General features: G+C 38.2%; 1 pseudogene; it reads left to right on the forward strand.

Moving 5' to 3' along the window:
* Nucleotides 1–15245, forward strand: part of LOC110550445 (glyceraldehyde-3-phosphate dehydrogenase-like) — a 102990-nt pseudogene extending 87745 nt beyond the window's left edge.
* The last annotated feature ends 9059 nt before the right edge of the window (nucleotides 15246–24304 follow it).

Raw genomic sequence — 24304 nt, forward strand, 5'->3', positions numbered from 1 at the left:
TGTACCCAGTAATTCCTAATGGAAAAAACAAAATCTCCCAACTACAGTCTGAAAGTTAACATTCTGTTTTAAGTTTGTCCCTTTTAAGAAATTCAAATTTTGGTAATTGCAAACATGAAGATAATATGTTTTTGATCAAACCCATCCCCCGTTCCCTATGCTTGCACTCCTCCCATTACACACACATCATGTTCCTCTCCCAGCCTCACATACTCTTTTTTTAAACCCAAGTCCATTCAGTAAGTACATAGGCTCCTGTCCTGTTCCCTGTCTTCTCCTGCTTCCAATGTATATAGCATTTGTTCTTCTGAATGAGGATTGAGCATCTTCCCTAGGGTCTTCCTTGTTGGTTAGCTTCTTTAGGAGTATAGATTTTAGTATGTTTATCCTATATTACATGTCTAATGACCATTAATGAGTGAGTATATACCATGTGTGTCTTTCTGCTTCTGGGGTACCTCACTCAAGACGATGAAGTTAATATTCTTAAAAACAACAGAGATAGAAGAGAGCAAGATGAACCTAGGTTTTTGTCAAAACCTTATATCTCAATTTATAAAGTTTCAGACCAGAAAGGAGATTCAAATCACCAGACCAGGACCTAATTTATCTCCAGTCTTAATAATTCTTTAAAAGATAGAAGTACTGTTGTAGTTACCGTGATGGTCCCCCAATAAATTATAAGTTCAAGGTGCTTTATCCTACCTGGATAGCTCAAATACAAAATGAATTTTCCCTATAAATAATAAACTAAGATCAGATACTAAGGTCAATCCAATCATTAAATGAAAGTAGGGAAAAATCACGCCATACCCTCCTCCAGGCTCTTTATATATGCAAGAAGGCTTAAATGTCATTCAGTATACATGCAGAGTCATAAAACATAAAATGGCCCCTGAAACACCCTGATATGGACCATTCACTTACTCTCATTCCAATGTCTGGCTTTTCACATCATATATAGCATCCTGTGTCAAGTCACCTACAACCCTGACTCCCAACTTAAAGATCATCCAAGGAGATTTATCACCAAAAGCATGAATCACAAAGCAGATATATTCCTAACATCAGCCTCAAAATCCCAAATTAGCATTTGGCAAAACCCCAAAGAATAACAGCTAAGAAAATATTTTTTCACATCTGTCATTTTCTAGTAATGGATAATATTTATGTTACTAATGGCCTGAGATTAGCAATGGCATTTAAAAGATTTGAGAGCAATCTTTTTGAGAACATTCTAAATTTATTTTGATTTATAGCCCCTTATAATTGTTTTTTTTCTTATTTCTAAATGTAGAAAGTAGAAAGCATGAGGGCAAATCAAAGAGGACAATGTAGAATACCTTAACAATGTTAAAAATACACTTAATGTTTTAAAAGCATAAATATTTTTATTTTGAAGTGACCTTTGCTATCACAACACTCACACAAAAGAAAAAAATTATCTACCTCACTTAAAACAATTGGATGGAATATCATCATCCTGAATCCAGAAAATGTCCCTCGTGTGCAAAATGCAAATCATGACATGGAATATACCTTCTTGGCTGAGCTTTGTTAAAGAGACATAAACCACATAGAAGCTATAAGGTGAGTGCTGTACAATAAAATACTCACTAGCCATAAAGGACTGCTGAGCACTTGAAATGTAACAAATTTAAGGAGCAGGTGACATGGCACGGTTAATACTGCCAAGCTTGATGACCTGAGCTTGATCTGCAGAATCCCCATTTTAAAAAGAAAAAGCCGGACATAGCGGTGGGCATCTCCAATCCCAGGACTTCCATGTGAGAAAGGAGACAATGACAGCAGAGTTCCTCAGACGCGTGCAGGATCCCTAATCTACGTGTGCAGGAGAGCAGAGGCAAAGGAGGCAGCATGTACACTTACACCACGGGAACTGCGTGTCTGCCTTCACACACACTAAGCAAATTAAATAGTGAGTAAATAAATAAATCAACTTAAGCCTTTTGTTTCTTTTCATTTTCTTATGTGAAATGGTTGAGCTGCATTAAGGTCGCATTGTGTATCTGTTGAAAGACGCAGCTCCAAAGCACAGTGACATTAGCACAGTCCAGCCGTCCCTTCTGGGGTTCAGCAGGGTGTCATACACACCATAGACTCTTGCTAAATGCATGCTGTCTAAAACCTGTCACATATTAGGGAAAATATTTCTAACAATCCTCCCCCCAAATTAAAACAAGTTCATATTTGTGGGGGGATGACATTGGAGCCAATGCAGAAGTGGGCAATGAAAGAAATGGGATTTTTTTCCCTCCTTTTATTCCGCAGATCTACAACTAGTCAGGAAAAAGAAAATTAAATCATCAGATTCTGACAGGTCCCTCCAGAACTCTCCACAGCCTCCCACACATGGGCCTTCTCAATGGTGCTTTCTCTCCCTGTGTCATCACTGCTGTGTCCAAAATTTACCAAATTTCTGTGAAGTTTTCCCATAGCTCTGAAGAAATCTGAGAAAAATAAAAGACAAATAAGTGAAGTTACAAGACATATATTATGGTATTGTACAAAATCGTCAGGATCCTGGTCTTGTCATATGATTATGGGAAAGTTTACTGTTAAAATTTGTTATTTCTTCATACATTAATTGTGATCAACAATAACAATTACCTATTAGGATCAATCTGTGAAAAGACTGAGCTGAACAGCTTAGTGGTTGAAACATGGTGGGAATTTAGTATATGGTGGCTGAATGAGGCTGGTAACTAATTATCATCATTGTTGTAGCCTCAGCTACACGTTTTTCAGCAATTCTGGGAAACTGAACATTTTTCTTCAGTAACAATTAATTTTCTAGTTCACACATTTTCCAGGAACGAAAGTCTCACTTAGCTTTTGTCTCTTACTTATCCTGGGAGAAGTTATTAACCAAGCTGCTACACAAAAGGTCTATAAGTATAAGAACTGAGAGTTTCACAACCTGAACAGTTTCAGGATTAAGTATGGACATTCGATGTTTTTGTCAAGAAATCTACAGAACTATCTCTAGAGATCTTTAGATACACCCTATGGTCAAGGGCTGGCTGTGGCTAGCGACCACCCCACACTCCGTACATATGTGTCAGTCTTTCTCGGACAACCCACAGCCTGAGACAGCTGACTAGCCAGGGATAGCTCACAGATTAGTCACAACAGATGTGGCGTCTGTGTTCCAGGGTATTTTACACCTATGAGAACATTTTCATTTCTTTAAAGATCAAAACTAAATGATGAACTTTGGAAGAAAGAAAATGGTTTCATATATACACATATTTTAATGCATTTTCTGTAAGACTGACAAAGTCATAAAATATAAATTTAAAGCATGATGGTGGGGAAAGGACCCAGGAAGCAAGATTCATAACCGTAAAAGAGCCTGAATATGTGGCATAACCACAGTGAAAAAACACGATGATGCTAGATGACATCAGACCACTCTGCATGTTAGGAAACGGGTAGGATGGTCCCTCACCAACAGGGGAACAACATGAAAAAAACAAAAGAATAGATATTTCCCATCACAGAATCCGTAGAGACACTATTCCATAGATATATCTTCATAACTGCTTGTCTGACTTGTAATACTCATAAAGCTTCAGCTTTACCCATAAGACACAAATGAGCACAGCAAAGTCAGTGGCTAATATCTTGGCATTGTTTTCAGCCTTCTAGTGTCCCATATCGCCTGAGGCACCTTGATGCTACCTAATTACTTCTGGCTTTATCCTTCACAGTAAGACTTGTAAAACCTGGCTCTGTCTTCAGCCTGCTGAAGTGTACACACTTCGTTGCCTTGGGCTATTATTTTTGCTTCCTTGTTCCACTAATACTCCATTTCTTACAATGCTACCTTGAGTCAACCTGGGACCCTTATGTGTTTTCTGTCTCTGCTACCCAGACTCCCAAAAACAACTTTGATACCCCCTCCACAACCTTAACAAAAGTATTATGTCATAAGATATGTAACACCTAGGGACCACAGAGTTGTGACTTGGAATTTCAAGTTCAGCTATGTGACCTGCATCTTTGTAACATGGAAATAATGTGCATCATCTCTTACATGCCTTATCAGTTCTTATAAGTGAGACCAGAAACATACTTAATAAATGGTAAATTTTCACTTGGGCTTCACATATAAATGTCTTGAATGTGTTTATTCAGTAAATATTTATAGAGTATTTACTACACACAATAACACACATTGTTCTGTGCATTGTAGATATGCAAGTAGCCAAGTAAAACTCTGCCCTCAGAGAATCAGCAACTGTCATAGAGAAACTTCAAACACAGTGACAAAACCATGAATAAGGCCTATCTAATTCTTTCATTACATAGGAAGATTAAACAATGTGTCATCTGAATGGGTCGTTGGAGAAATGGTGAGAAAAAATGATGTACATATCCTTCCAGGAAGGGAATGTTTGATATGTTTAGGAAACAGCAAAATGTGTGGTACAATTAGAACATAGGATACAAAAACAGCATAACAACAGACAGAATCAATAATAATACTCTACCACTGTGAGAACACTAGCTTTTGCTTTGAATTAGATGGGAAGTCGTGGAAAGATTCTGAACACAGGCACAACAGTTGTAGAATGGGACCAGGGGAATATAAACAGTTACGGCTATCAATGGAACAGCTATGTCACGAGGCTGCATGACTCACTAAGCGACGGACTGTGTCAGCCAGTGGCCACCAAGATTTGTAGTGCAACGTAACCCCTTCAGCAAATTTTATTTTCCAAAATAGTCTGTTACTTGCACTGTGACACGACATGTCAATTCCTGGTAGTATTTTTATTTAATTAGTAAGTGTACGTGTGTTTAAATATATCTAGAGTAGCCATCACTGTGAAATTCTTCCCTTTAAATTTTTTTCAAGGATATTACTTCTTTGACCTTACTGAAAAATATGTTTTTACAGCTTTGTTGGAGCTGTGAAAACAGCCATTGAAACGATTCTTTACCGATTACTTTCGGTGAACATTTGAATGCCCGAATCTTGTTTCTGAGCACACTGTCTTTCAGGCACCATGGCTCTGTCTAGGAGCCAAGCAATTTCTTGGGATGAGAAATAGAAAAAAAATAGACATGAAAAAAGTTTAAGAAGCACTATGTTTAAGCTTTGCACTGCTTTCTAAATCTCACCTCAATAAATATTTCTTACATATGTTTGAGTCTCTACACAGTCCTATAAATGAAGATAGAATTAGATAAGATGAGTGATACCAACAAGCTTATTTAATCTGAAAAGACATCTCTGTTCAGAACTTAAGAACCACTTAACTATAGCTTCAAAGGCCCTTCAAAGAAAAAATAAAATCCCAACATGCTGACTTATTCATCCTGTGCCACTATTTCCCTATCAATGCAAATAATCTTTTTCAAATCAGAGAATAGCCAATTGGTCCACCAGTTAGAAAATAAAGCATTTCCAGATTACAATCTTAATGGTCATTTTAAGACTAGAACGGACCCTAAAATATTTTAATCTCTCTACCTGCAGGTAGGACACATATCTACTACTCCAGGCAGGCAGCCTCATTGCTTTCAGCCCATCTCCTTCGGTGTGGTAAGAAAAATGTTATGCCAACCTGTATTTGTCCATTTCTTGGGCCAAGGGTACATTGCTTGCTAATTTTATATATTTGATAATATCTCATCTCTACTCACTCAAGGAAAATACAGTAATAAACTCTCAAAGTTCTCTTTCAATTCCAAAAGTAAAAGAATAAAGTTTTAGGAGTGACTGTCCTAGGCATTGTAGAACTGGCCATAAATTTCTTTGTTTTGGATGGAAAACTATAAGAAGGCTGTAAAGGACTTTTCTGTTATTAAGGCTAATCAAAACAAACATTATTTTAACCTTTGTTGTAGTTTTGGCTCACATTCACCCCACCATTTTACTAGACTTTCTTTTGCCCAATGTTGGGTGTTTGTGCTTTTATTCTCCTACATCTGGTTTTCTTCAAACTCTCTTAAATTTCTGTACTTTCTCTATAACTATCATTTTGCTCTTATGAATTTTTCTGTTTCATCATTGTTTATTTTTATAAATATCACCATCACCAAAAATCTTTACATTTTTCTCTCATTTTAAAAAATACTGTCTTTTTCCTAATCTTCTTTATTTTACTTTAGTTTTTGTTCCCATCATTCTTTTAGTCACCATGTTCTTTCCTTTCTTGGCAAAAATATGAAGGCTTCTAACATTTTAAATATGGCTGTAATCCTACTGTTCTTCCATAATCAGATCAAGCATCTGCCTTTGCATTGGTTTGTTAAATAATTACGTGAGTTCTCAGAAGAAGCAGAATCAAAGTCTAGATCTAAGGTCATGCACTGAGTTACAAAGGAAAAGTCTTGTTTTTCCCACTGTACATCTGCATTGTATGTTTTCTGTACTCACAAGGGAAAATAGTATTGACACAAATTGGAATAAAGGATTTGTTAGTGTAGAAAAAAATTTACCTCCATTGTTTAAAACAAGAATCACATATAAAGGAACTTCCATAAAAAAAAAAATAACTGTTGATTTCTTAATGGAAACTTTGAAAGCCAGAGAGTCTGTAGCAATGCACTCAAAATTCTAAAGACCATGGCTGCCAATCTAGATGACTATACCTCAGAAACCTTTCTGCCACAATTTAAAGGGGAAAAAAATATTCCTGTGATGCAAACAGCCCTTAAAAAATTATGTTCATCAAACCAAACCTAAACAAAATATAGGAAATGGTACAGTATCCCGAAGCATAACAAAAAGACTATGGAAGCAAATGAAGCTTCAATCACTAAAACACAAAGTACCACTGAGAACATACAATCGGCAACAAAAAAACAAAACAAAAACAAAAACAAAACAACACAATGGCTGTAATCAATGCACACCTTTCAATATCTTTATGTTAATAACTCCAATTCTCAAATCAAAAAACAGATTATCTGAGCAGACCAAGAAACAAAATTCACCAATCCATTGTATACAAGAAGCTCAGCTTTATAAAAAGGTACCATTTTGAGTAAAAGTATAGGAAAAATGATTCTAATCAGATGGGACCAGGAAGCAAGCAGGCATCACTATCCTAATATCTAACAAAACAAACTTCAAACAAAACTAATCAGACAAGATAAAGGATACTTCATCCTAATTAAGGTAATAATCCACCAAGATGGCATTATTATCTTAAATATGTATGTCCTAAACTCTGGTGCAGCCAACTTCATAAATTCTACTAGCAGAATTAAAGACAAAGATTAATGTCAACCCATTAATAGATTTCAATGTCCCATTTTCTCTAGGAGACAGATCATCTATACAAAAAATTAGATATCAAGACTAAGTGACATTGTACATAGAATGGATCAGATAGCTAAAGAATATTCCACCCAAACTCCAAAATATACACAATCTAGTCAACAGCCCACAGACACTTCTCAAAAAATAGATGACACTGTGGAATACAAAAGAAATAATAACAAGTGAGAAAGATTTGAAAAAGATCTGTTCATCCTATCTGACCTTAACACAATAAATCTTAAAACTGATAGCAAACAAGTCCTTAGTGTTGGGGAATATGAAATTCCCAAAGAATTGATAAAATATGTTAAGACTAGAAAAGAAACATTTACAAAGTGCTTCCATAAAGCCAGCATTACTCTAATACCCAGACCAGGTAAAGACAACAAAAGGGAAACTGCAGGCCAGTATCCATGATGAACATAGATTCAAATTTCCTAAATAAAATATTTTCAAATCAAATACAGACTTACATCAGAAAGTTTATCCACCATGACCAAGTTGGCTTCACTTCAGAGATGCAAGGTTGATTCAAAATATAGACATCAATACACGCAATAAATCACATAAATGGACCTAAAAACAAAAATCTCATGGTCATCTCAAAAGATTCAGAAGATACCTTTGACGAAATCAAACATGCACTTATGATAAAAGTCCCAGAGAAAGCAGGAAAGGAGAGAGCATATCTTAACAAAAATAAAGTGATATATTAGAAACTCACAGCCAACAATCTTTCTAAATGGAAAAACGCATGAAGCAATCCCACTAAAATCAGTGAAAACAAAACTTTCCACTATCGTCACTTCTTTTTAGTATTGTACTCAAAGCACTAGCTGAGAAATATGACCAAAGAAAGAAATTAAAGATACAAAAATTGGGAAAAAATTCAAACTATCCTTATTTGAAGATAAGATATTATACATAAGAGATCCCAAAATTTCAACAAAAAATATTTCTAAACATTTTCATGGTTAAATATTTAGGCAAGGTGTCAGGATACAAAATCATAGATTTTCCATTCACCAGCAACAAACACACTGAGAAAAAGATCAAGGACACACTCTCATCTACAATAACATCAAAAAATAATAATATCTAGGAAGAAACAACCAATGAAGCAGAAAGCATCTACTTTGAAAACTTTAAATCTATGAACAAAGAGATAAAGACTCTAGAAAATAGAAAAACATATCATGCTCATGGATTGATAGAATAAAATTATGAAAAAAATAATCACTCTACCAGAAGCCACTTATAGAATTGATGCAAAACCAATCAAAATTCCTATCCTGTTCTTTATAGAGATAGAAAACTCTATCCTAAAATTCACATGAAACTCCAAAAGACCCCAGATAGTCAAACCAATCCTAAACATAAAGAACAACGCTGGAAGGATTATCATGAAGATTTCCAGCTATATTACAGAGCAATTGTAATACAAACATTATAGTACTGACAGACATGTAAGACATGTAAGAACAAAATAGAAGACCAAAACAGGAATGAATATAATTTTAGCCATTTAATATTTGTAAAGGATATTAAAACACATACTGGAGAAATGAAGGCACCCTTAACAGATGGTTCTTGGAAAATTAGATATTCATATGTAGAAGAATGAAGTTTAAATCTATATCTAACACCTTACACAAATAAGGTAACTTGAAATGGACAAAAAACCTTAACAAAAAAAAACTGACCTATTAAAACTGCTAGATGAAAACATTCACAGTACTCTATAGGATATGAGACTAAGAAAGTTCATTTTGGCTCACCCTCAATAGCCCAAGAATTAAAGCCAGTAACTGACTATTGGGACCTAATAAAAAGAATTTTTTTTCTGTCCAGCTGAAGAAGCAATCAATAGAGAAGGAAACCCACAAAAGAGGAGAGAATCTTTACCAGCTATACATCTGACAAAAAAAAATATCCATAATATATAAAGAGCTAAAGGAACAGAGTCCAATAGTAAATGACCCATTTGAAAAATAGGCTACATCCATAGACCCAGTCTCCAAGTAGTTCCCTAGTAAGGGGAGCAGGAGCTGTCTTTGGCATGGACTTAGTGGTAGGCTCTTTGATTACCTCCCCCTAGGTGGAGGAGGGGGCAGCCTTGACAGTCCACAGAGGAAGACAGTGCAACCAGTCCTGATGAGACCTGATAGGCTAGGGTTACATAGAAGGGGAGGAGGACCTCCCCTATCAATGGATTAGGGGAAGGGCATAGGGAGAGAAGAGGAAGGGAGGGTGGGATTGGGAGGAGATGAGGAAGGGGCCACAGCCCAGATACAAATTGAATTAATTGTAATAAATGGTGGTAATAATAATAATAATGAGAAAAATAGGCTCAGAAATTAACAAAGAGAAGACATAAAATAAAGATATGAAGATGTTGAAGATGAAGAAGAGAAAAAGAAAGAGAAAGGAAGGAAGGAAGGAAGGAAGGAAGGAAGGAAGGAAGGAAGGAAGGAAGGAAGGGAGAGAGAGAGAGAGAAAGAGAAGGAAAGGATTGCTAATAAATATTTTAAAAATGTTCATCATCTCTAGCAATTAGGGAAATGAAAGTCAAAACAACTTTGAGATTTATCTTGCTACAGTCAGAATGGAAAAGCTCACAAAACAGCTGACAAAAGGCACTGCAGAGGATTTGGGGGATTTAGACCTGTTTAGCCACTATGGACATCAACGTGGAAAACTAAAAAATAAATCTACCCTAAAACCCAAGTATACCACTCCTTGGCATATGCCCAACGGACTCAGCATCCTACTCCACGGGTACTTGCTCAGTCAAGTTTATAGCCAATTTATTCAGAATAGCTAGGAAAAGGAATCTAAGTATCCTTTAACTGACAAAATACTATTCCAGTATAAAGAAAAATAAAATCACAAAACTTGCAGCAAATAGATAAAACTAGGAAATATCATCTTTAGTGAGGTAACCAAAACCCAGAAAGGAAAGTGTCACCGTCTCATCTGTTGTTCCTAACTCCACAACTTCAGATGTGAGTATAACCTAGAGTAACTACAGATTCCAGCAAGAAAAAAAAAGATAATTAGGAAGGGGGTGTGGGGAGAAATAAGGAGAAGAATAGCAGGATAAAAACAATTTGAAGTGGGAAATGGAAAAATAGAAGGGAGGAAAAAAGAGGGAGGTCAATACACAGGGAGAGGAAGGAAAGAGGGTAAAATAAACATAAAGATGTCTGAAAAATTCATAAGCTATCATTATTTATTAACCTAATTTTACATATAATACATATAAGTCCCTGAGGGTACACATGCATATATAGTTTAAATGAAATTTTCCTACCTGGGTTGTCAATGCTTCTTCCCAGGAGCCATAGACAATCTAACAGAAACTCCAGCACCAGGTATGAGAAGTCCCAGTATGAACTGTTGGTAAGGAACATTCAAGGAACTCCTAAAACCTTATAGGCTACTGATGCTGCCCTTGGCTGCCTCCCAGAGGTGAAGCTAAGTCCCCATCACTGAAGACCCACACATTTCCGGTACAGAACCCAGAGAATCCACGCTGGATCAGACCTGAAACCCTCCCTGAGAACTAACTTTCATGATGCCAGAAGGTTCCAAGCAAGCTTCAGAGCAAAGAAGCAACCAGAAATCCTACCCAACCATCATGCCAATGAACTATCACAGTTACCAGCATTGTACAATAACCCTAACGGTGCAATACTGCCACTCATGTCATTGTGGTAACTAACATCTCTCTAACTGGATTTTAGGCCCCTCAATGAAGCAAGATTGAAAACTTTTTTTTAATTTTATTTTTATATTAATTACAGTTTATTCACTTTGTATCCCAACTGTATCCCGTCCCTCTTCCCCTCCCAATCCTACCTTCCCTCCTCATCTCCTCCTATGCCCCTCTCCAAGTCCACTGATAGGGGAGGTCCTCCTCCCCTTCCATCTGACCCCAGCTTATCCGGTCTCGTCTGAACTGGCTGCATTGTCTTCCTCTGTGCCCTGGTAAAGGCTGCTCCCCGATCCAGAGGAGGTGATCAAAGAGCCAGCCACTGAGTTCATGTCAGAGATATTTCCTGTTCCCCTTACTAGGGTATCCACTTGGATACTGAGCTGCCATGGGCTACATCTGTGCAGTGTTTCTAGGTTATATCCATGAATGGTCCTTGGTTGGAGTATCAGTCCAAAACAAAAATAAGCCTACATTAGTTCTCAAAAATGTTTGTCTCCCAATTTTGCATCTTTATTAAAACCATGATGTAAGCTATGAAGAAAGACACTGCCCTTGGAAATAGTTGAAAGAGTTCACACATTCATTGATCAGAGACAGAACTGACTTATTCTCCATTCTCATGCATTTACTGCTACCTTTCTGGTTTGTCCTTGTCCATCATTATCAAAGACTAAACGGAATTCCCTCTCAAATAAGTTTCTAAAATTAAAAGAGTAGAGTTCCCTTTTTTAAAAGTTTGGAATTGTATCTGAACTTTGGGCTGTCTTATTTTAAGTTGCTACATGGATTACACATTTGTTTTATTTCTGAGTGCTACATGATTTCTTCTTCCTGAAAAAAAAAAAAATGAAAAACAAAATGCCATGGCTGGACAGGCTGTTTTGATACATAAACTTGCCATTGGGCTATTTTGCATCTCTTTATACAGTTTGCTCTGCCAGCGGCTAATTACAGCCATTATTGACTTGTGCTGTGCTCACAGTATCCCACCAAAAAAACCAGGGAGCCTGATGTTGTCACTTATGTGGAATTCGTTACGATAGAAGTAGATATAAAATTATTATGCTCTTCTATCTGCATGTATGCATTTATTTCTCCAGGCTTTCATGCCTGAAATAAATTTACGGGAAACCTAGGCTCTACTATATGTTAAGCCTACAATTCAAAATCAGCCAGGCCAAGGACATACTGTTCCATCTTTACAATCAAATACAGATTTCCCATTAAAAGGAAAATTTTCTATTTCCAAAGATTTAATAGTATGGTCCTTTAAAAATAATTCCAGATGCCTAAATTTTAGGACTGAAAATATTCCACAACACAAAATAGTTTTGCTGTGTTGTGATTTGCACAAATCTTCAATCACCAGACATATTACCATTTGCTTTGTTCTCAGATACAACTTACACTCAGGATTTTACAACATTTCGTATTTATTTCAGCTATATTCAGGCATCTTCAAGATGGACTCACTCTTATTGACGCACTACAATGATTGATTGCACAACACATGTTGGTATTTTCCTGCCCTGTTTTGCTGGTTTTTATATCAACTTGGCCATCGTGTCTCACTCACTTGCAACCCCACCCTCTTTTCTTTGAAGTCTCTGTCTGCTTAAATTAAGAATAAACTTCATTAAGGCTAATGGCTTATTACATCAAGAGGAAAACAATTCAAACACAACAGTGATTAAGTACATAACCTTTAACTGAAATGAGTATTTCCAAAATAAGCAATACTGAGCGCAGAGTTCCCAAGAGTCTATAAGAGAGCCTTTGTATAACGCCATAGAACTTGTTTCTATTCCTTTGCATCGTAGTTCATAGCGAGTGTTCCAAACACCTTATTAAGCTGCTCTTTCTCGTGATGCTCAGGTGACTAAAGTACAATTTCAAGCCCTTAAATGTAGCTCCTAGACATTTCAAATCATATGACTAAGTCAGGTCAGTTGCCACTAGATGGCTCTGTTTTTATTAGCCCTCCATATATATCAAATGATTAAAGATCTATGGAATAAACATGGCTAAAAATTCCAAGGAAATGAGTGGTCCATAATGCAATACATCCTTCTATTTTGCACATGCTATCATTTCTGAACCATCATTTTTAATTCATCAGTTTATTTATTTAATTATTTTACAGCCTGATCATAGACCCCCTCCCTTCTTCCTTCCCAGTCCCACTCTCACACCTTTCCCCCATTCCTCCTCCCCATCTCCCAAGAGAAGAGTACCAGTCCACTCTGGCATAACAAGTCGCAGCAGGACAAAGCACATCCTCTCCCACTGAGGCCAGATAAGGCAGCCCAGCTAGGGAAAAGAAATCCAAAGGTGGACAACAAAATCAGAGACAGTCCCTGCTCCAACTGTTAGGGGACCCACATGAAGACCAAGCTGCACATTTGCAACATATGTGTAGGGGATCAAGGTCCAGCTCATGGATGCTCTTTTGAACCATAATTCTTTAGTGGTGAAAGGTTGGATTACTGAAATACTATTTCAAACAAAAATGCACAAAATACTCTCACATTCACTAGAGCACTGTCACTTGAATGAATAGAGTTCATTTTAAAGTATGACCAGCACTCCCGCTTGGATGACGTGGCTATCGCTAGTGCATAGCTCCATAATATCCCCTTGGCTTTTTTTTTTAAGGGTGGGGCCTCTCACAATAGGTACATAAAGCCTGATTTAAAGTTTTTCATTCTTCTTGTTTTTCCAACACTGTAAACCAGTCAGTTCTCGCTGTGCTAGGAATCCAGCCAATCTGCTCTCTTCTAACAGCAGCTGCTTTTTAAGTAACCTTAGAAGACTGAGTAATTTCAAGTACATTTAAAGTAATTTAAGTAAACATAGAAGTCTCTGAGGAATTTTCAAACAATTTTAAATAATTTTTAAATGTTTCATTTAATATATACAACTAGCTAAATGATTTCCCCTCATGTTTAGAGGAATTACAATGAACTGATACAACATGCAGCATGCAAAAGCTTGCTTTCAGAATGACACTTTTGGTGACATAGAGTAATCACCTAAAATTTTTTGTTGGATTAAAAAAAGAATACATAGTGGAACATATTTTTCTTGTGCCTTTACTTAAAATATTTTATCTCAGAGTGATGCAATGAGGAAAATTAAAATTAAAAAAAAAAAAAAACCTCAAGCACCAACTTCAAGAATTGCAGAATAGGCTCTCTGCTCCTCCTTGTTCAGAGACAGCCGCACCTTTTCTTGCAGCGCCAGCCTCGTCCCTTAGACCAGATGATGAAGGACAGAGAGATTTGGCTGTATTGGACACCTGTTTACCAGGGCTGCCTGCAACTCTGGCACAGTGGAGATTGTTGCCGTCAAGGACCCCTCCGTCGACCTCAATTACACAGTCTGCATGTTCCAGTACGACTCTAACCAAGGCGAGTTCAACGGCACAGTCAAGGCTGAGAACGGGAAACTGATCATCAACGGCAAACCCATCTGGATCTTCCAGGAGCGAGATCCCACCAACATCAAAAGGGGCGATGCTGGCGCCAAGTATGTTGTGGAGTCTACTGGTGTCTTCACCACCACGGAGAAGGCTGGGGCCCGCTTGAAGGGTGGGGCCAAAAGGGTTATCATCTCTGCCCCTTCTGCCATGTCCCCATGTTTGTGATGGGCGTGAACCATGAGAAGTATGACGACTCGCTCAAGATTGTCAGCAATGCTTCCTGCACCACCAACTGCTTAGCGCCCCTGGCCAAGGTCATCCATGACAACTTTAGTATCGTGGCAGGACTCATGAGCACAGTCCACGCCATCACTGCTACCCAGAAGACTGGATGGTCCCTCTGAAAAGCTGTGGCGTGATGGCCGTGGGGCTGCCCAGTACATCATCCCTGCATCCACTGGTGCTGCCAAGGCTGTGGGCAAGGTCATCCCAGAGCTGAACGGGAAGCTCACTGGCATGGCCTTCCATGTTCCTACCCCCAACATGTCTGAAGTAGATCTGACATGCTGACTGGAAAAACCTGCCAAGTATGATGACATCAAGAAGGTGGTAAAGCAGGCATCCTGGGCTACACTGAGGACCAAGTTGTCTCCTGAAACAGTGACTCCCACTCTTCTGCCTTTGATGCTGGGGCTGGCATTGGCCTCAATGACAACTTTATAAAGCTCATTTCCTGGTATGACAATGAATACGGCTATAGCAACAGGATGGTGGATCTCATGGCCTACATGGGCTCCAAGAAGTAAGAAACCCTGGAGCACTGCCCCAGCAAGAACACGAGAGCAAGAGAAAGAGAGGCCTGAGAGCAAGACAGAGGCCCTCTGCTGTTGAGGGGTCCCTGTCCCAGCTCAGCCCCCGACACTGAGCATCTCCTCACAGTTTCCATCCCAGACTCCCAGAATAGCAGAAGGGTCCCCAGGAGCTTTACTCTCTTGAATACCATCAATAAAGCTTACTGCACACACACACACCCCAAAAAAAGAATTGCAAAATAAATAGTAATCTAAAACTTCCTAGGTGTGTCACTTTATTAGGGGATCTAAAATTTTAACATTTTGATCCATATTACTGAATCAGCACATCTTAAGACTCTGAGTATCTGGAAAATACTACATTAGGGCCACAATGCAAACAACTCACTCTGCACAAAATTTCAGCAATTTTCCAGCTACACAACCGTGTTGGACTCTGATCAGACATTCTACAGGGACAAACTGAGGAGTCCATCCTAAGGAACCATCCATCTCTGCTGTCATTTGGGGGCCACCTGGATTTCCCCCAAGCTGTGTAAAAATATTTTGACCCTGAACTGCATGCTTTGTGGTAGGATTTAGGTGTTAAGCAGCTTGTTTAACGTTGGGCTGTTGCTCCATTCTTCCCTTCAGCGCTGACTGTAGCGTACTTGTGTAGAAGGCAGGAGAACCACTGGCACATGGATGCCCCAGAGCCCAGCTCAGCCAATGCCTGAGGCAGGAACAGCCTCCAGAATTAACTCCCTTTTGTGTAGCCATTAGGTGAGCATTGTTCTTTGGCATGAACTCAAAATAATTATTTAGTCCAACTTAAAATAGAAAACTTCCAGTTTTACTCATACTAAAAAGAATAAAAGGTCTTAAAAAAACATTTGTCATAACAGATGATGTTTCTGTCTCATTAGTTTCTATGGGAAAAACAACTAAAAATACATATTACAAATTTTTTTTACCATTTTGCTAGTTGAAAACACATTTCCCCATGTTTAGAGGTCTATGGGGGCGGGAAACAGGAGGGATAAGACGGGATAGTGAAAGTAGAAAGGATGGACAGCTATTCTCTCTTGCTTAGATCTGGTTTCTGGACTCATAAATAATAAACAAGAATCTTGACATTTTAAATGTGGTTTCCAGGGAGTTCTGTGAGAAACTATTCTCCTTACACAAGAACCAGCACAGCTGCCACCCTGCTAACATAAGTATCTTCAGTAATGCTTTACTGCCTAAAGCTGACAATTCCTTTTTAATGCTTACTACAAATGCACTGACATTCCAGGTTAAGAATAGGATTATTTTAGTTGATAAACATTATATCCACAGAATCCATGTATGTTGGACAGGTTTTTTAGGGAACACGGTTTGTATGTTAGAAACCACTGAAAACAGAGCAAAGCATTTAATCTGTAAAGATTATAGTGTTCAGGGTAAACATTTTTATTTCTATCTTCCTATTTCTCAGTGGTAATTGCCTTTGTGCTGCACAAAAATAATTCAGTGAGTGGTTAAGCAAAAGAGTAGAATATTCTCTCTTGGGTAGATATGGGATCCTACCATGAGAAGAATAAGCTAGGACATGTTAACAATTAGTTTCCCTTTCCTAAAGGGTATTTGTGTAGGAAAGAGTAAGCCAAAGGCATATTAATGTCACAATATGTTGTGAACATTTAAGCTTCAAATTCTTAGTGAAATATGAAAGAGAAAAGATAACTGAAACTATAAAATAGAAATAAGCCAGAGCAGACAAAGGCGGAGATTTAGCTGAGACACACATTACTAGACATTTAACTCAGACACACATTACTAGACGATAACAGGTGACGTCTACTGAGGAGTCTGCTCTTCTGGTGCTGTGGACAGACCCTGCTCCATCTTCACAGTAAGCTGCCTTCACCAAACGGTTAATTCCTCCTTCAGCTCAACTACCGAGGAAACCAGCACTCCAAAAATTAGGTGTTTTGCCCAATATTTCACAGCCAGGGCAAATAAATTACCTGGAATTTAAATCAGAATCACCTTATGTTATTCAGCCTAAACTTGCTCCAAGAGGGTCTTAACCTCAATGGAGTAAACACAGATCTTGAGTACAGTGGAAGACAATAAAAGAATGTGTCAGTATTCTCAGTAAAGCTCAGGGAGCCCTGCTCTGTAAAGCTCGGGGAGCCCTGCTCTGTAAAGCTCGGGGAGCCCTGCTCCGGGTCCCATTAGGACTGGGCACTGCCCTGTACAGGCAAGAGTGAAGAGGCAGACACTGGCCATGCGGGAGAAACATGACCAGAACTAAGTAGGGAGACAAGAAGGACTCAGCGCTCCCTCACATACCAGACACTTGCTTTTCTGGAGAGATCAGCTACAAGGTAAGCCTACAGACTAACCGAATATCAAGCCCTAGCAAGAAGAGGCACAACAGAATAATCAACTTTAAATACAGTGATGACAAAAACCAAGCTTTATTGGGTGCTTCCTAGATTCTGAGCAGCCTGTTACGTACCTGTGGTAAGTTAACCCCTGCACAGATGTAGCCCAGGGCAGTTCAGTGTCCAAGTGGGTTACATAGTAATGGGAACAAGGACTGCCTCTGACATAATCTGATTGGCCTGCTCTTTGATCACCTCCCCCTGAGGGGGGAGCAGCCTTACCAGGCCATAGTAGAGGACAATGCAGCCACTTTTGATGTGAACTGATAGACTAAGATCAGAAAAGAGAGGAGAACCTCACCTATCAGTGGACTTAGGGAGTGGCATGCATGCAGAAAGGGGAGGTAGGGTGGGATCTGGAGGGGAGGCAGGAGGGGCTTATGGAGGGATACAAAATGAATAAAGTGTAATTAATAAAAAATTTTAAAAAATTAAAAAATAAAAATAAAAAATAAAGAAATAAATTTTTAAATGTAAAAGTCAATGTACATGACATGATGTAATAAAGGAATAAACCATAAAAAAAAGCACAAGAGTCACCTACAGGTTCGTAACAGAAAGGTGTGTACTGTTAAATAATATCTTTTCAAATCGCAATGCTATTTTTAACCTTAATAAGCCACAAGCCTCCAACTGGTCTGTTTCAGTCTTTCTGTATCAGCTGTACCAAAATTACTGTTTTAGAATAGTATTTGCAAGATTAAGACAGACAATAAAAATAACAAAGTAATTCCACTCAACAGCTATTATCAGTAAAATGTGATTTAGCCATCTTGCCCTCTTGGCATTTCACAGGCTACCTTTTTCAAACCTCACCCATTTTTTTGTTGTTGTTCATATTATGTTAGAACATTTGTCAGTTCAGGAATTTAGCCAAGCAAGTTTGATGCTAGGGTGATAAGAACCATTTGGTACAAAGCAATTTATATTGGTCATTGTAATATTCAAAATCAAGCCCTGGCTTTTTTTTTTTTCATTGATATGATATAACTAAACTGGAAACCTACTCAGCTTCCTGGATATAGCAAGGTCACAGGTCTTAGAAGAGAATCTACTACTGTCACTTTGGGAGACCAGAATAATTTCTAACTATATTCTAAATCTTACTCTTATACCCTCAGATAAGGATAGCTAACACCCTTCATCAAAGAAGTTTTTCTTTACAGAAAATGGAGACCACCAAACACACACACACACACATACACACACACACACATACACACACACACACACACAACTGGACACAATTCAGAGATCGATGGATCATGAGGAGTACAGCCACAATAGATATACCACAGCTCCTGTATCTGTGGCTCAGGAAACATCACAGAATTTACAATAATAGCCCCAACCTGGAAATTACATAAATATTTATCACTAGAATGCCTAAATAGTGTTATAGTCAAATATGTGAAATAACATTCTGAAAAATGTATTTATCTTATGGTTATACTAAAAAAATGAATATTATAAACATTACCCTGAGAAAACAGAAGCTAAATGTTGGATATACACTGCCTGATCTATTTTTATTAATTTAACTTGTTCTTAGACGAATTCACACAAATGTATGATACATTCTGATTATTCACATCTTCCCTTCTCCCTGTAACCTCCTCTTCCCTATATCTTAAACCTATCAACTCCTGTCCTCCCTATAAGTCCTTGCCTAGATTCATGTCTTTAATTTTATGGTCCATCGAGTTTAACCAAGGCCCTCTGAATGACCATGGCTTTGGGACATGGTGGAGTCACCAGTGGATACACAGCTGAAGGCAAGACTACATCTCCAGCAGATTCTGTCGGCGACCAGGAGTTCAATAGTGAGGGGGACCCCGTGAGACCCACCCCTGTTCACGCCTGACTCTCGACAAGTCCATTCCTGTGACAACCCAGTGCAGGCAACTTCAGCAGCTGTGCGTCCATGACTGTGATGGATAGGTGCCGTGACATGTATATAATATAACATGACACAATTAATAGAATTATAGTACGGCCCTACTTCCTGTCTTCTGACTCTGTGTACTCTTCTACAATGTTTACTGGCCTTAGAGAGCAGGGTGTGTTCGCCCTGTCTAGGGCTAATCACTCCACAGTCACTATCCAGTGCCTTGAACAGCCGAGAATCATGGCACTCAGTGCCATTCACTAAAAACAGTCTTCTCGGATGAGGGCTGAAAGCAGATCTTCACTGTGTGTAAAGCATGATACTTAAGTACTGGGAAGATGCGGCCACGCGCCTAACAGCAGTACTAAGCTGCTTCTTCAGGCCTTTGACCTCCCGGCCATGTGTTTCTGACTCATGCAGAGTTGGCCTCAAATTATTTTCTCATGCTGGAGTATTACCCAAACACTGAATCATTTTTTATAAAGTTCAAGCACATGCGAATATATACCCTTCACATTCAGGCTGACAAGGAAAACCATGATGACAAGCAAGGACACCACAGATTTCCTTGCTCTGCTTGCTCTCTGTGCTCTGACGATCTGGAAGCTAGCGTGAGGGTCTTCACTTTATGATAATGCACTGAGGAGTGTGCGGGGACATCTTTTCCCTCATGTATGTAACATTTCAGCAAAAATTATCCTTAATAAAGAGGAGATAGAGACAGCTATATAATGACTATTTCTCTGCCTTCTGTAAAATTACTGTGTAAATACCTCTGAGTAAGTCCATGTAGTAAATTCTTCTTGTAACATGTCATAAGAAAAATGTTTGTCTCTCCAAAATACCTTTATGCTTCATTTATTACAAAGCTCAGAGTTGACTTCAACATTTCAACACAATAATTATTCTTAAAGGTTTTTTTTTTTTTTGGAATTTCTAATTCCCCATCTCAATATTTATTTTGTCCATTGACCCTTTGGGGAATGAATGTTTCATGTTTGTATTTAGTTAGGCCACAAGATTCTGTAAAATCCTAAGTGAAATAAGTTAGAGTAGTGAGAATAGATTGGTGATCAAATGTAGTCTCCATATTATACAAAAACTATAAACCTAAGGATTATAGTATACTTTCACATTCATATGATCTTGTTACTCATTTTGGATCCTCCTAATCCCTCCTGCTCTCCCTCTTCTCCTCCCTTGCCCTTCCCCCTAGTCCACTGATAAGTATGGTCCTCCTCCCCTATCCCCTGACCCTAGCCTATCAGGTCTCACCAGGACTAACTGCATTGTCTTCCTCTGTGGCCTGGTAAGGCTGCTCCTCCATGAGGGGGAGATAATCAAAGAGCCAGACACTGAGTTCATGTCCCTGTTCCCCTCACCAGGTAACCCACTTGGACACTGAGCTGCCATGGGCTACATCTGTGCAGATATTCTATGTTATCTCCATGCATGGTCCTTGGTTGGAGTATCAGTTTCAGAAAAGACCCCTGGGCCCAGATTTTTTTGTTCTGTTGCTGTCTTGTGGAGCTTCTGCCCCCCCCCAGGTATTTCTATCTCCCACTTCTTTTTTAATCATTCTTAAGCACAAATCTATCAATCATGCCATCAAGTAAATAACCATAATGCATTAGATGCAAATACAAAGCCCAGGGTCGACCAACCACCTGGTCATTACAATGGACTATCTCTTTTTTTATTAAATTTTTATTTTTAATATTAGTTACAGTTTATTAACTTTGTATCCCAGCTGTAGCCAGCTCCCTCATTCCCTCCTAATCCCACCCTTCCTCCCCCATCTCCTCCCTCCCCCTCTCCAAGTCCACTGCTAAGGGAGGACCTCCTCCCCTTCCATCTGACTCTAGCTTATCAGTTCTCTTCAGGACTGGCTGCAATGTCCTCCTCTGTGGCATATCAAGGCTGCTCCTCCCTCCAGGGTGGGGGGGAGGTCAAAGAGCCAGCCATTGAGTTCATGTCAGAAACAGTCCCTGTTCCCCTTACTAGGAAACCCACTCGGATACTGAGCTACCATGGGCTACATCCGAGCAGGGGTTCTAGGTTATATCCATACATGGTCCTTGGTTGGAGAATCAGTCTTAGAAAAGACCCCTGTGCCCAGATACATTTGGTCCTTGTGGATCTCCTGTCCTCTCCATGTCATACTAACTCCCCTTCTTTCATATGATTCCCTGCACTCTGCCAAAGGTTTGGTTATGAGTCTTAGCATCTGCTTTGATACACTGCTAGGTAGAGTCTTTCAGAGGCCCTCTGTGGTAGGCTCCACAATAGACTATCTCAAATTGATACTATTTCTTACTTGGTAAAAAAAATGGGAGGAAAGTTTAGATCATCTTCATCATGAAAAGTTAACCTTATTAAATCTACAAAGACATCTTCCAGACAAGAGGAAACTTACTATAATAAAGGAGTGTGCAACCCGCAACTCTCACTGTGAGAAAAATAAGAACAAATGTAACAGCACAAGTGGTGGCAACCCAACAAAGATGTTATTTGATGAGTTTACTATAAACTCAAGAGAAAAGAAAATGGGACAGAACTGATGTGGAGCAGTGATAAGAATAAACTGAATAGCTCTTGTTTTCCTATTGTTTGTAAAAAGTAAATAAATTTCATGTTGTGTAATTGTAATGAAAATAAGTGGACATCAAATATTTGGAAAGAGGCTGATTCAAAAAGAAAATCCTAATTGACTTTCAACTATTAATAACTTGAGCATCCCAAAGGGACAGTTTGGTTTTAAGTTGTTCCTGCTGCTGCTGCTGCTACTGCTGTTGTTGTCATTGTTATTGTTGAAAGAACAGTGAGGCAGACTTCTCTACTGAGTAGAAAAATCTTGCATTTTTATTTCTTGTCCTTTCTGTAAATGTACTACCAAATTCTTTTATTGATCTTTTTTACTTCCTTAGCAAGGTAGATTAACTATTTTTGTTTTGCTTTGCTTTATTTTATTTTGTTTTATTCTTTTTCCTCTGTCACACTTGCTAATAGTTATTGTAAGATACTACATGAGGTGTACGCATGGAGCAGCGTTGAGTGTGGTGGATCAGAAGGAGGATCACAGCACATAAAGAATGAGTGACTGTTAACTAACACTCAAGCAGTCTGCTAAGCACGTGGCATTTAATAATTAAAACATTAAAGTCATTAAAGCAACCTGATGGGAAAGGTAGTGCCATCATTATGTTGTAGAGTTAAAACAACTAAAATATAAATCATTTAACTTATATCACAATGTTACATAGCTAATGTGCTAAAATTCAAGTCTAAGAAAGTACAGTCTAATTTATTCATCATATAAGGAAATAAATGTGTAAAACACAAAAATTCAAAGGTTGTATCTGTAGGAAAAACTATTCCCAAAAATATTATGTAACACAAAACTATATCTCAATTATCACAATTCAAACAACAACAAATTACATTAAATTTAAGACAGAAAGAGTACCCAACTGTGTTAATGGGATGGAAGCCAATGATAATATTTTGTCTTGAAGATCACATCAGCTAAGAGACTCTATAAAGCATAATATGATTTAAAAAAAACATATTGCAGATATCTCAAACAAGATGAGAGTTGTCTGAAACACTTCAACAAAGTTCCTCAGGGAACCTATTCAGAAAACAACCTACTCCACAAGGATCTTCTTCCACTTAACAAAGTAAGTAGTAGTCTTCCTGATAATCAAATGATTAGATGAATAAAACAAAATGAAAATGAGTAGCTGATCTCTCTCTCTCTCTCTCTCTCTCTCTCTCTCTCTCTCTCTCTCTCCTTCCTTGGGGAAAATACAACTCAGGTTGGCTGGATTGCCCATGGTAATAGCTTGGCTTCCAAGTCATGGCTCCTGGTCTTCCAGCTAAAGTGCCTAAAGAAGATGATCAAGTTAACATGTGTAGAATTTCAGGATGAGATTAAATGAAGCCCAAATGGAATGATGGTAACCCATTCTAAAGAGAGAGAGACATAAAGCAAGGCATGAATGTGCATATAGAAGACATTCATAAACACAAGTAATGAAAGAAAAGAAAATCATTAAAGATGAAGTGATACACTCAAAATAGAACATAGTTGAACTCGGTTATTATAACCATTGTCAAATAACTGTAAATGGTTAAGAAAACTATAACAGTAACGGAAATTACTAGTGAAAATATGCCTAAGAAGACTATGTTACTATCTTAATTGCATTTCTAAAAACATATTAAAAATCACTAATAAAACCAAGAGGGACAGTTAATAATGCAACAGAGGAGATAAAATGGAACACAGTAAATTACCACAGAAAATTTTTCCAAATCTAGAGAAATGGCATCGAAACACAAGTGTTTAGAATTCCAAGTAGGCATTACCAGAGTGGACTCTACAACGTATTTTATACAACAATCAAAAATGCAAATGAACAATATTAAAAGGAGGCTGTGAGGGGAGAACTACATTAAAAAATAACATTAAGTCTTCATCAGAAACTGTACAAGCCAAGACAGCACGGGATGATAAGAGTTCAAGTCCTGAAAGTAACAACTGCCAACCAAGATTGCTATGATCAGCAAATGTATCTTTAAAAAAAAAAAAAAAAAGTGTTTGTTCTTCGCTAATTTGGGTCAATGTGTTTTCTCTTTCGGTCATATTCACCTTCATTATACCATCTCTTCCCATATCTACCCATTCTTTCCTAACCACCAAATTTTGTGTCTTTTATTTTTCTATCAAGACCAATTTGCATCACCCA

This window comes from Meriones unguiculatus, chromosome 19 (assembly GCF_030254825.1).
Source record: "Meriones unguiculatus strain TT.TT164.6M chromosome 19, Bangor_MerUng_6.1, whole genome shotgun sequence".
In the NCBI taxonomy this organism is placed as follows: Eukaryota; Metazoa; Chordata; class Mammalia; order Rodentia; family Muridae; genus Meriones; species Meriones unguiculatus.